The sequence below is a fragment of the Anabrus simplex genome, chromosome 6 (assembly GCF_040414725.1).
Source record: "Anabrus simplex isolate iqAnaSimp1 chromosome 6, ASM4041472v1, whole genome shotgun sequence".
Lineage (NCBI taxonomy): Eukaryota > Metazoa > Arthropoda > Insecta > Orthoptera > Tettigoniidae > Anabrus > Anabrus simplex.
Window position 1 is genome coordinate 20,789,160 of NC_090270.1, and position 13,866 is coordinate 20,803,025.

At 41.5% G+C, this 13,866-nt stretch overlaps 1 pseudogene; it reads left to right on the top strand.

The window, feature by feature from the left end:
* Positions 1–10,096: 10,096 nt before the first annotated feature.
* On the top strand, positions 10,097–10,756 carry LOC136875840 (eukaryotic translation initiation factor 4E-1A pseudogene; annotated as a pseudogene).
* The last annotated feature ends 3,110 nt before the right edge of the window (positions 10,757–13,866 follow it).

The following is a 13,866-nucleotide window of genomic DNA, read 5'->3' on the forward strand; positions in this document are numbered from 1 at the left end:
CCGTGGGTAAGAGGCGACTAAAAGGGGATCGTGGGTTGGCGACCATGGGTCCCTTAGCTGAGTTCTGGCATTGCTTCCACTTCCTTGTGCCAGACTCCTCACTTTCATCTATCCTATCCGACCTCCCTCTTGTTCTTATACGACCCCGACGCTATTAGGTTTCCGAGGGCTAGGGAGTCTCATTTTCACGCCCTTCGTGGCCCTTGTCCTTCTTTGGCCGATACCTTCATTTTTCGAAGTGTCGGATGCCTTCCATTTTTCTCTCTGATTAGTGTTATATAGAGATGGTTGCCTAGTTGTACTTCCTCTTAAAACAGTAACCACCACCACCACCGTGCATAACGATGCAGTTCCGTACCTCCCTAATTCGAGCTCGTCTATTCAATGTGGGATTTATTTCCTCCATTGTTTTATGTTATGAGATGTTTTGGTAGCTTCTTGAAGAATGGATTGATTACAAATGGCCAAATCAAATGATATTGCGAAATTTACTATCGTCACTTCCTCCTGGTTTGCAGTTCTCAGGCCAATGTGCTACGTGTACTCTTTCTACTTCTAGATTCTGCTTCCCAATATGTCCATTCAAATCTCCTCCAATCTTTTTCCAGTACGAACCATAAATATTTTTCTTCCTCCTTGCATCCTGCGTGAGATACATATGCACTGATCAGTTATCTCATTGCCTACACTCAACTTCATTCTTATTAATATATCATTATTGTGTTGCACTTTCACGACTTCTTGTAGGTTACTCGTTAGGATGATTCCAACTCAGTTTCTTCCTTGCTGATTGGCACTACTGTAGAAACGTTTGTACTCAACTCTAACGAACATTTTCAGTCGTTGTCTATAGCCTAACTTCTTCATTCGCATCCGCTTTTCATGAGATAGTCATTATTTTCTCTCAGCTTCCAAGCGACGAGACTGCGCTTGGCTTGTGGGGTACCCCCAAGTCTTGGATTTAAATCATCGTAGTTTGTTTATATTATTACCTCATTATTTCCACGCCGGGCCGACGGTCGAGGGGTAGTGTGCCTGAGCCTCCCCCATGAAGTCCCGGGTTCGATTCACGGACAGGTCAGGGATGTTTACCTGGACCTGAGGGTTGGTTCGAGGTCTCAGCCTACGTGATTACAGTTGAGGAGCTATCTGACGTGAGATGGCGAACCCGCTTAAGAAAATCAAGAATAACGGCCGAAAAGATTCGTCACACTAACCAAACATCACTTCGTAATCAGCAGGCCTTCGAGCTGAGCAGCGGTCACTTGGAAGGCAAAGGACTATGTTGCCATGGGTTTTGGTTTGGATCATTATTAGCACAATGTACAATACTTTTCGTGAAGGCTAGTGTTACAAAATGCGGCTGTGTTCTATTAATCATAGAACTAAACTAACAAACAATTTACTGGAAAATTGTATCTTTGATTCATATCGACGTTTAGGCCTATAGGTACTTTACTTTTAATGTATACGGTCCGATTCAAATTTATATTGATATATTTTACCTAACGCCTGCGCCTGTATAATTATATGCAGGTTACAATAAGAAGCTGGTATTTAGGGTAAGACACAAATTAATAAGTTGAAAATAAAATGAATTATTAGGATGGTTTGTAGAAGTTATGACTTTGATTTGAACCAAACATAGTCTAGGCTTCGTGTAACTTGCACAACTATTAAAAATTATACTAAAGTCAACAATTCTAAGTAAATTTTTAGTTTCTCAGTAGCATATACGGAAACGTTTCCTGTATAGATCCAATCTTTATAAATCTTTCATACTATCCGCTTATTTTACTGATGTTTAGCTGTCCAGTTTCGTTGTTAATTGTATTATTATTTTTTATCATAAACTTCAGCAGTACTGCCTTTTCTCACACAGATGTGCTCATTATGGATTTATCACTACTCATCTATCACAGCGTTATGGTCAAGGCCCCGTTGTCTTAAGCTGTTATAAACCTGGTCTTTTCATTGTAATATGAGTGTCCCTCGGCCAATCTATCATTTATTATTCGTATTTTACTGTTTTACCTTCAGTTTTCCATTGAACCCGTTCAAACTCTCTCAGTCTACATCTTACTTTTCTCCCTTTGTTGTATTTGTTTCATTATGTGTAGACTTAATGGCAGTAAAATATCGCTTAGCACCCAAAAGGTATATTCACAGATTTAAAATATATGTTCAACCAGTAGATGGCATGTTTATTTGTTCGACACTGTCTATACAGTTGAAGTGTTGCTTTGGTGCTTGTTACTCCTTTCATTCTGTTCAAATAATAATACTGTCAGCGTTAATTCTAACTCATGATGTATGCTAATTGCAAGAACGATGATATCATCTATAGATTTCAAGTTGAGTTTAAATAAACTAGCACCAGTTTGTGGGAATCCTGGAAATCTTTCCTATTATCTGTAAACTAATGACTTAAACCATGCATATATTTGTTCGATTGAGTTATCTGCAAGGCCGACACCATGCCTTTGAGAGAATTCAAACGTTGGTGTTTGCTGCCTCCAGGACATCGACATGTAATGGAGTTCAGTGCTTATACAAAACTGGCTGGTGTACCCATCGCTTTTGGAACAATTAGCATTCTATACAGAACCGAGACTTAAAAATCCAGATATTGGTTTAAACCTGTTTCGAGGTTTCGTTTCTATTGGTAGGTATGTTGGAATGAGTAACTGTGTCCAAACTCTATATCACAGTGTGGATTTGGGTTATGTAGTTTGGCGATATGAAACTCCCAAAACGGAAATAATATGGCACTCGCATTACTTCCAGGAAATCTGAAGTCCGATTATTTCAAGTCTGACTGATACGATAATTTGAAACTCAAGACATAAATTCAGATAGCAATTACGAAAATTCACCCTTGTGATCATCGTCTGATGGATATTCCGTGATTGTCTGTTTTAACACCTTCCTCTCTGCTCTCACTAGGATCGCAAAAATAAAGCATTAGATTAACATTTGTAGAAGCTCAGACTGATGTATACAGCCTTACAAACGTAGCTGGTATGATCTCCACTGCAACTATCCATAAACTTAGTTATCAGCACATGGACGTAAACTTTCGCTGGATAGAACCGGATATTTCACTTATTTTTTACTGTGTCCGAATAATGAATAGAACAAAACTGTTTAAAATAAGATTCTGAATACATTTTTCCGAATAACTAACCGAAGGAGAGGTACGCCGATCACCTACCCCCCCCCCCCTACTGCTGATATTTTTGACCAGCATATAGACAAGATCCTACTCATCCGTGTCGTAAACTTAAGTAACAAGTTTCTGCTTTCCTGTGATGCTGTAACTGACGAACATACAATAATCCCGGCTATCCCGTATAAATCCCAAATATCAGGTTAATATTCAAGGGCTGGAGACAGAGAGACGACTTTATATACGCAAGGTAGGGGCCCATATTTCGTCCCCTTAGCAGATCTGGACTTGTAGAAATTCAGGAATATTATGGACAAGGCTAGAAATTGGTATACGTGACATGAACACTACAGAAACTAAACTACCAAAAATGTGTTCGTAATTTCGTCGCCCATCAAATTTTAATATATATTTTCCTTTCTAACCTTACCAAACACTTCCCTATAATGAATTACTAGAAGAAAATTTATGAAAAATGTTTTCGTGATATTCTTTTTAACATCTTTCAGCGTTGCTCGTGGGAGGTTGAACGCTTTACTTGCACGTTTGTAACCCATTATCTTGTACCTCGCTGACTTAATAGCCTTTTCTACAGCCTCCTTATCCCACAGCTAGCGTTTTCCAATCTGAAAATAATAATAAACTTCATAAATAACAAAAAATGAAGGGAGACGAAATTACGAACGTTCCCTGATTTATAATAATGACGGTACCCTAACTCACGCCAACCACCTCACTGTAGCGATTACACGCCAGAAACTACTCAACACTGAAATACACATATCAGTGCTCACACTTGTAATAACAGGCTCTTAATGTGAATGCTGCACTAACTGAGCTCAGCATGAAAAACGAATCTTCCTTGTACACGGGATCTAAACGTGGTGCACACAACAGGATAAGGCTACGCGTGTGCGCGCGGCTAACATTAGGTTCCAACCGTGCAAACTGGAAATCCCTACAGGGACGATATTAGGTGCGAGGACGGAATTTGGTCCCCTACCTTACAGCGTGTCTCTAAGAATGTACTCATTCCTGGAATGACGACAAATTCAGTGTTTGTTAACATACAAGGTTAATTGTTTCATTTAAATTAAAGGCCATTCAAGGTAGAAAATTAAAGTAATGAGGTCCAGAAAAGAAAGAAAACGATTCTAGTAGTGCCCCCTGCGTGTTCTCAAATTTTCAAAATTGTTCAGGGCGATGAAGGTACCTTTAAGTTAAATGGTTCCATCAATCCACACAATTGCACCACTACTCCACACTTTGTGAAACTATCAGGGGCTACCGTGTGGTGTGCGATATCTGTAAAGGGCCTCCTAGGACCATTCTATTTTGACCGAACTCTCACGGGGGTCGTTTACCTAAACTTGCTGCACGAATCCGTCGGTTGATGCGTTGCAGATATGTTTGGTGACGAGGAGCCTAGCTTCCACCGCACTACCATGATCATGTCAGGACCTATCCCGATGTTACTTTTAGACGGACTGGGCGAAGAATTACCTGCGCAGTCTCCCGACCTCAAGCCAATGGGTTTTTCCTTATGAGGATACCTCAAAGAAAAGATTTACGGCACAAAATCCACAGCAGTCCATGCCTTGAAAGATGAAGTTGCAAGACAATATCTTGCATTTACAAATGCAATGACCGAGCAAGTTGGCCGTGCGGTTAGGGGCGCGTATCTGTGAGCTAGCATTCGGGAGGTAGTGGGTTCGAACCCCACTGTCGGCCGCCCTGAAGATAGTTTTGCGTGGTTTCCCAGTTTCACACCAGGCAAATGCTTAGGCTGTACCTAAATTAAGGCCACATTTGCTTCCTTCCCACTTCTAGCCCTTTCCTGTGCTATCGTTAACGTAAGACCTATCTCCGTCGGTGCGATGTAAAGTCAATTGTAAAAAATAAATTTAAAAAAGCAAAGGATTGTGACGTTATCGATTTCACTGGTGCACGTTGCTGGCTGTACCTGGAAAATACATAAAACAATTCTAGCAGTGCCCCTTACGTGTTCGCAAATGTTCAATATTTTCCAGGGCGATGAAGCTACCTTTTGAGTTAAATGGTTCCATCAATCTACACAATTGTAGTAAACAGTTCTGTTCGAACATCTGTGATAACGGAGGAGGCACTACACTTGTTTCATTTCTCTCCTGCGCCTGATTAATTTAATTTCCTACACTGAATGGACTTTAATTGAAATAAAGCCATATTAGTTGTAAAGGGGTGAACATAACAATCATTTAAAATTTGTCCTCACCGTCTCCTATGTATAATGCTCGCATTCAAAGTTGGATTCAATGCAGTTCTGAATTTTAGATCTCATATTCATCTAAATCATAGTTTTATATTGCGGATTATTTTGTCGGCACTACAGTAGTGAAGGGAGTTTTTCGACGAATTTTGAAGTAATATGTAATGTAATTCATTAGAAAAACCAAGACACAGATTTCGACATGGCTCGTGAAATAGCAATGGTGTTTATGGTCCCACAAACACACAAACAATCCCGTGGTACATCCGGGGCCTGCAAAGATGGCAGCAACCGAGCTAGAGTTTATTTCATGAGGTCTAAAGCCGGGCTGAGTGGCTCAGACGGTTGAGGCGCCGGCCTTCTGACCGCAACTTGCCAGGTTCGATCTTGGCTCAGTCCAGTGGTATATGAAGGTGTTTAAATACGTCAGCCTCGTGTCGGTAGATTTACTGGCACGTAAAAGTACTGCGGGACTAACTTCCGGCACTTCAGCGTCTCCGAAAACCCTAAAAGATAATTAGTGGGGCGTAAAGCCAATAACATTATTATTATTATTATTATTATTATTATTATTATTATTATTATTATTATTATTATTATTATTAGTATGGGGTCTAAAGTCGCCTAACGTAATACATACACAATGTAAAAATAAATTTTACGTTATAAATTATAGCAACCAACATCAACACAATAAAACATTGAGACTGTCAAAGGTTTTGTGGAATTCAACTAAAACATAAAAAATGCCAAAATTGAGAACCCACGCGGGTAATTAAAAGCAAGACAAGGAACAGAGCTGTAGGAAGTATTTTCTTAATACTGGTCAGGGCTATTACGGCACATCTTAATCGCATCAAAGTGTTAATGGCAATTCCAGCAAAATTTTCAAACATTAGAATTCTAGAATGGACACGAACACATGATATGCAAAAACTAGATCACACCTGTTAACAGAACCTGTAGTGGGATGTCGGAATCCAAAATTTTCCGCAATGAACATCAATGAAAACTATTACCGTGTAAGTTTATAGAGAATGAAGGTAATACAACTTATTGGTCAAATAAATGACACAGATTCGAAAGTTGATGCTATAAAGATTTCTTATTCTACTGCAGCTTTTCCCACATCTGTAGCGTCGATGGTGCTAACTGTGTCGCACTTGTGTATATGGTCCTGTTTTATGGACGGATGCCCTTCCTGACGCCAACCCTTCATGGAGGGACGTAATCACTATTGCGTGTTCCTGTGGTGGTTGGTGGTGTAGTGTATTGTCTGAATATGAAGAGACGGGTTGGAACAAACACAAACACCCAGTCCCCGGGTCAGAAGAATTAATCAGACGCCATCAAAATCCCCGACCTGGCCAGGAATCGAACGCGGGATCCTCTGAACCGAAGGCTTCAACTCTGACAATTCAGCCAATGAGTCGGACACTATAAAGGCTATGAGCTTTAACATAAACTGAGGCTTATTAAAATAGCAAACATTCATTACGGGCAGATGTTTCTCATGGATCAACTGCTCAAATCTCTGGACATCTAGTGCAGACTAGATCATACCAAATTCTCATGAGGTCCGGTCGCACTTCTTCACGTTCTTCCCAGGATGGAGGCTACCAGATAGTAGATCACTTGCTGTGGACGGCAGAGATTTCAGTCTGTATATGGAGTGAATGAGGTTGGTATATTGCCATACAATGTGAGGTTGATGCCTTAGATTCCTCCTGTCTGGTTGTAAGAGGCGTAGGACACCTGTTTGACAGTAGATATTTCGAGAGGTGTAAGTCTCAGACAGGCTGTGATCATATGACCTCAGCTACCGTCTACAGCCATTTCGATTAGACATCATTTAGGCTGCCCTGCACGTCAATCTATCTATGGCTGTATTTTAATTTTATCGGGTGAACACCAAATGTGTCATCGGAGATGTTTTACGTGTCGGCATCGTTCGACATGGAATGACAAATGGACATTTCTTCTGCCCTTCCTCTGTCCGGTTTGAATCCGAAGGGAGGGAGCTACAGTCTGTGGTGACGCATATTCTGTAGCTGACGTTCTTATCGAGTAAGAGTAGTGGCACGAGGACAGCGTGACAATATCCTTCTCGGCTTTTTCGACCGCGCCCGATACCTCTCATGTCAATCAGACATGTCCTCGGTTGAATTCACGAGCTGACCTGGAATCGAACCCATAGCCTCTGGTACACCACGGGACTAGCTACGTGTAACCCAGCAAGTGGCTGTGTGGTTTGGGTCGCGTAGCTCTCAGCTTGCATTCCAGGGGTACTGACTTCGAACCCCACTGTCAGCAGCCGTGAACATGGTTTCCTGCGGCGGTGGTTTTCTATCCCACTGTCGGCAGACCGGAAGATGGTTTTCCGTGGTTTCCCATATTCACACCATGCAAATGCGGCAGCCTTTTAAGGCCACGGTCGCTTCTCTCCCACTTCTAGCCCTTTCTTATCCCATCATCGCCATAAGTCCTAAGACTTCAAGTAAATTGTAAAAAATATTTAACATTTCACCCCATGTCTTACAAATCTCTACTGGAAGAATATTGACAAGTGATTCTGAAATCGCAGTCACCAAAGTAACGTCAAATTTTCCCCGCATATTCCCTACCATTCCATTTAATGCTGCATTTCCCGTTCTATTCCTTCAAAAACTCTGAAATGCCTATCACACGGCTGATAAATGGGCACGATGTTGGAGTCTCATACTGGCCTAAACTTGGATGACTGAGACCTTCCATAAAATTAAAATAAATGGCTCGCCAGATGCAGATCTTTTGATTTGATGTCCGTAGGCGACCTGCGCGTCATAATGAAGATGAAATGATGATGGAGACGACACGTACACCCAGCCCCCGTGTCAGAGAAATTAACCAATTATGGTTAAAATCCCCGACCCTGCCGGGAATCGAACCCGGGACCCCTGTGAAAAGGCCAGCACGGTAACCATTTAGCCCTGGAGCCGGACTAGACCTTCCATGAATTCATAAGAACATACTAGTGACTTGTTTCAGAAATCGAGTCATTCTTCCTTCTCGGGAAATGCATGAGTAGGAAATGAACTGCTGCTACATAATATAAGCTCGTAGTGTTTCAACATGGGAGTTAAGTCTTTCTTATAATCCCTGCTCCAATAACGTGAGATGAAGGAGTTTGCCGCTCCTATCTACGCAGTGAATGAATAAGCTCTACACTTTTCAACACAAATGTATCGAGTTGAAAGTGGTCGACTTGTTCAGAACTTGAATACAAGTCCATTCGCTAGTATAAAGGGAAAATGAGTCAGATGAGACTTATTGGAGTTTAATATAACCAGAGCAAGTAGCGTTGTGAGGAGAAGAAGTGCAGCCTCGAGCAAGTAAAACAACTGTCGTTTTCTTGTTGTTGCTGGTTACGAATTAGTGTTATAAATCTGATAGCGTAAGAACTCCCGGTCGGGGGTTGCAGAGCAGGATTTGGCCTACAAGTGACTGGTTCGTGGTCCGACAACTCTGCACTCCGAGCGACCAACCGAGCAGAGGAGTGGCCACGGCTCTACCGTGGCTGTACACGTCTGCACTCGGGAGAGAGGGGCTGGTCCCTTGAGAATGGTTTTCCGTGGTTTTCCATTCTCCTGCACTAAGGCGAATGCCGGGACAGTTCATAGTATAGGCCACGGCCGCCAACCCCCTCACCTGCTGCCAAAATCTCCTTGACCATAACAGACCTTCCTTCCCTGAGAGACGGGGTTAACTATCTAGAAGGTTCGTTTTAGTTCAGCGTACTTTCTCTTTCGGCTTAGGTTTATCTTCCCGGAAGGACGTGGGTTCGATTCCCCGTCACGAAGTCGAAAACTTTAAGAAACGAGATTTGTGCAACATGGCCCTGAGGTTCACTCAGCCTACACCAAAAATGAGTACCAAGTTAATTCATGAGGGCATAGACGGCCGAGAGTAGAGCTAACCATTCTACCGCACCAAGTGCCGAGGTTACGCCCCTCCAAGGGCCTTCATGGCCTGTGCTTTTCGCTTTGCTTTGCTTAGTTGTACCGTGATCAATTCACCTTCAGTTACATGTTTGCCTCTTTAAGGAATATCCAGGAGAGTCTATCACGAACTTTTATACATCAGCACAGTGGGAGAAAACTAGCCCACAAATTACCACAAAATTTCTCTACATTGAAGGGTTTGGGTTACGTCTTACTTGTGCCGAGCTCCTTACTTCCACTTTGCCTGTCTGACCTCACTTGCTCATCTCTTGTTCTATTTCGACCCAAACTGTATTACATTTGCTTGACCTATGGAGTCTTCCATTTTCACGCCCTCCACGGCCCCTCTCATTCTTTTCCCTATTGACGATTGATATTCTATAAAGCAGGATAGGAAACTACTGACAACAATAACAAAGAATAGGCAAATGGGCTAAGAGGCAGGTGAAGTGCAACTGAGATGACATTTTCCTTGCTCATTTGTTTCTTTATGTTTGGAAGAAAATAATTTTAATGACAAAGGTATCTGCACCACTGTTACGTGACCCATGCGAGAAAAGTCACTAAATAAAGCTATTTTCGCGTATTTGATGTCTGAACAGAAAGTAGCATCGTTCACTACATAAAAACTTTACTTAACTCTACGTATGTATGATCTTTGCCTTTCTCTGAGGTCATTTTTCGTCACGTCAAGTCACTATGGCAACAGTAAATATGCGAGGTTATTATAACATGGCTGGAATGAAATCAGCTGAAATGGATGTTATGGAGAACGTAGATTACTATGACTCAGACTATTATACTGATTACTGGAATATAGTACATCCTTTACAAAATTCTTGGACCCTGTGGTACTGCCATAATGATACCAGGCTGACTTGGGAAGAAAACCAACGAGAACTGCTAACATTTTCCACTGTCGAGGAGTTCTGGAGTATCTTCACCCACATTGAAAAACCAACGAACTTAAACCGTGGTTGCGGATATGCTCTCTTTAAAACGGGAATTCGACCTATGTGGGAAGACGAAGCAAATGCTAAAGGTGGTCGTTGGGTCATAAATTTGCAGAAGAAGCGCAGGGAAAAGGATTTGGATAAGTATTGGCTCGAGACAGTCCTATGTTTGATTGGAGAAGCATTTGAAGAGCACAGCGACGAAGTGTGTGGTGCAGTCGTTAACCGTAGGGGACGAGGGGGAAAGATTGGTCTCTGGACTGCAGATGCTAAAAAGTGTATTAGTGTTGTAGAAATTGGACGCAAACTGAGGGAAAGATTAAATATTGGACGTAATATAACTTTTGGATACGAACTTCATAATGACAATATGGCAAAGGCTATTGCTGTGGGAAATGGTTACTGAATGGTGACTCAAGTTAACTGAAGATTGAATTTTAATATCAGAATTCGTTATTTGTAATTTCTTCTTTTATTTATAATTAATGATTTAATAAACAAGCCCGATATTTATGCAGTTTATAATGGCCTTCAAATTAAATTTATTGTCATATTAGTGAAAGGTAATAATCAAATTACGGTGATTTCCAAACATCCTAGCTTCAGTAAACAGATAAACATTGACGGTTAGCCGTCACATTTACCTAAGTGCTCATCGGGAATACGATTTGGAGTTTAGTGTATACAGTACATTTCGAGTCGGAAGTAGTTGTCTGTTGTTTCAAGAGTTCGTTTCATTTCTTTAGCTTGTGGCAGATGTACAGCATAACAAGAAAATTGAATATTTAAAGACATATGAATTAATCTAAAACCACTATGCAGACCATGCAAGTGTTGTCTATGTGGCAGTATAGAAGTCACTGTGATTTTCTGATAGGACCTCAACTCGGTCCGTAATGTTTTGGATTGTCTGAACCTCGGTGCCACAATCCAAACATGATCAAATTCAATTTATACAGTTACAAACTGAAACCTTTGTGCAAATATTTGCTAGTGTATGGAGTGGTTTGAATGTTTATACAAATTTTCGAACAAAATCGAGCGAGTTCAACACTATCTGTGCGAATTATTTATTTCATTACACTGAGGTAAGGGGTAAGTTTTGCTACCTTTCCACAAGTTACCCTCGCAGGAACCATTTGGAATTTTATTTTTTTACGTAAATTGTGGCGGTTCCATATCAACTGGTGTCTGAATGTGATCTGCAATTAGATTCTCATTTAACTATTTGGAGAACCATCTCATTCTAATCTAAGCACTTACAGCTGGAGTTGACATTATTTTGCTAGGAGGAGAGGGCTCGTACGTACATATACGGCATCCAGGACTGCTCCTTCTTATTATAGATAGAGGTACATCAGAGTAAGCTAGGGTCTGAGACTCGTCCACTAGGATCAGAAGAGAACGTCGTCTGTGTTGTTTCGATGGTACAATTATAAATTAAAAAGGGGAGTCCAGTAGAGTTAGTTAGATGCGATAAAACCCCATGACTCTACATCACTATTGGGCCTTAACGTACCAGGCAACCGCTGCTCAGCCAGAAAGCCTGCAGATTACTAGGAATGCGTAGTCAGCGTGACGAATTCCTTCTGCGGTTAGTCTTTGCTTTCTAGACAAGGGCTACTATCTCCCCATCATATAGCTTCTCAACTTACGCAGGGTGAGTGGAGTTGAAACCAGCCCTAAGGTCAGGTAAAAACCTCGTTGTGAAAGACTGCAAATGCGGGCATATCAGATGCTTTCTATGCAACCATACAAAGAAAGAGGGACTGGACGTTAGAGCCTAGGATTGTTTTAATATGTAGGCTACAGTTTCTCAAAAAAAAAAAAATGAACGCACGATATTGTATGTTCCTCGTATTTAATACCTATCAGACAACTTTAATAATTATCAAAATATAATTCACTTCCCATGTAGATACAGACTCTTTGTATACACACAGCAACTATATCTACAGGTTCAATTGTTTCGAATGAATGAATGAATGCTATTTGCTTTACGTCGCACCAACACAGATATGTCTTATGGCGACGATGGGATAGGAAAGGCCCAGGAATTGGAAGGAAGCGTCCGTGGCCTTAATTAAGGTACAGCCCCGGCATTTGTCTGGTGTGAAAATGGGAAACCACGGAAAACCATCCTCAGGGCTGCCGACAGTGGGGCTCGAACCCACTATCTCCCGATTACTGGATACTGGCGGCACTTAAGCGACTACAGCTATCGAGCTCGGTGGTTCAATTGTTTCCGAGAATAGTGTACTTATACAATACCGTGTGATGATTATTTTTCCGTGACTGTACATAAGTAAGTTTGGTATTATATTTTACTTGAACCATACGATAAACACGTACATATATAGGAACCAGGACTGCTCCATATTTTTGAACTAAGATGCTAGAGTTGCATAAGATGTGAAATTATCTATCGTTTTAAAAATACTCTTCCAGATTTTACTCTGTTCACTCCATAGAGCTTTTGTAGCAACTGTCGAAAGCTATCCATTGGTCTGCTTCCAGTGGATTGTGCCAGGCTCCTCACTTTCATCTATCCTATCAGACTCTCGTCAAATCTTGTTGTTTTCCGACTCCGACGGTATTAGAACATTCGAGGGCTGAGAGTCTTTCATTTTCACGCCCTTCATGGTCCTTGTCTTCCTTTGGCCGATACCTTCATTTTTCGGAGTGACGGATCCCCTCTATTTAATCTCCCTGATTAGTGTTTTAAAGAGGATGGTTGGCCAGTTGTACTTCCTCTTAAAACAGTAATCACCACCACCACCATTCTCATTTTCACACCAAGCAAGGCCACGGACGCTTCCTTCCCATTCGTAGCCCTTTCCTATCCCCTCGTCGGTGTGACTTAAAGCAAGTTGTAAAAAAAAGTTTCTCGTTGTCTTTAGGGAACGAAAGGTTTGTTTCATGAATTTAATTCAGGTTGTGTAAATTGCTTTCCCTGCTGCTGGGGCCGTAGAACAACACCCATGGTATGCCCGGCCTCTTGTAAGAAGCGACTAAAAAGAACGCAGGGCCCTTAACTTGGGAGTGTGGTTTGGCGACCACAGAGGCCTTTAGCTGGGTCCTGGAATTGTTTCCTCTTACTTCTGCCAGGCTCGTCACTTCTATCCTTCCTGTTTGAACTCCCTTACTCGACCCCAACGTTACTAGGTTTGCGAGGATTATAGTCTTTCATGTTCACGTCGTTTGTGGCCCTTCTCTTTCTCTGGCCGGTGCATTCATTATTCGAAGTCTCGGACCTTTTCCACTTCCTATGTGATTAGTATCCACTTTGCCCAGTTGTACTTCCTCTTGAAACAGTAACCGCCGCCGCCACCACAAACTGCTGACAACATTCATGTCATAGAGGACTAAATTCCGACATTGCAGAAATACGTATATATCTCGTACATCGTCAGATTAGGACTAGAATAAAATATCTACAAAAATAGCCAAAATAACGAATATAACGTAGTTTCTTGTTTATAATGAAACAAATTTACTACCAAATCAGCTTAATGT